We start from the raw sequence: 467 nt of genomic DNA on the forward strand, positions 1-467 counted from the left end.
TCCCTTACAACGCATTTCACTTAGGGATAAGGTATCCAAATTATACTTCATAAGTTCATTCTCCACTTGCTGTAACTTCCCAATCTTTTTCATGGTTCTAACATTCCAATTACCAATTTTCAGTTTTTCTTTATTATTTATAAACCGAGAGATACTGAGCACACCGCTACACCCAGGACTAGGGGCCATTCTGTCATTTTCGGTCTCCTCAGACTGACTAAATCCATAGAGAACTCGTTGGCAAGATTCATCAAAATATATCCAGTGTCTATATTATTATTATTAATATTATCATTATTATTACTTGCTAAGCTACAACCCTAGTTGGAAGAGCAGGATGCTATAAGCCCAGGGGCTCCAAAAGGGAAAGTAGCTCAGTGAGGAAAAGGAACAAGGACAAATAAAATATTTTAAGAAGAACAACAATATTAAAATAAATATTACTTTGTAAACTATAAAAACTTTAA

The sequence above is a fragment of the Palaemon carinicauda genome, chromosome 12, assembly GCF_036898095.1.
Source record: "Palaemon carinicauda isolate YSFRI2023 chromosome 12, ASM3689809v2, whole genome shotgun sequence".
Classification (NCBI taxonomy): domain Eukaryota; kingdom Metazoa; phylum Arthropoda; class Malacostraca; order Decapoda; family Palaemonidae; genus Palaemon; species Palaemon carinicauda.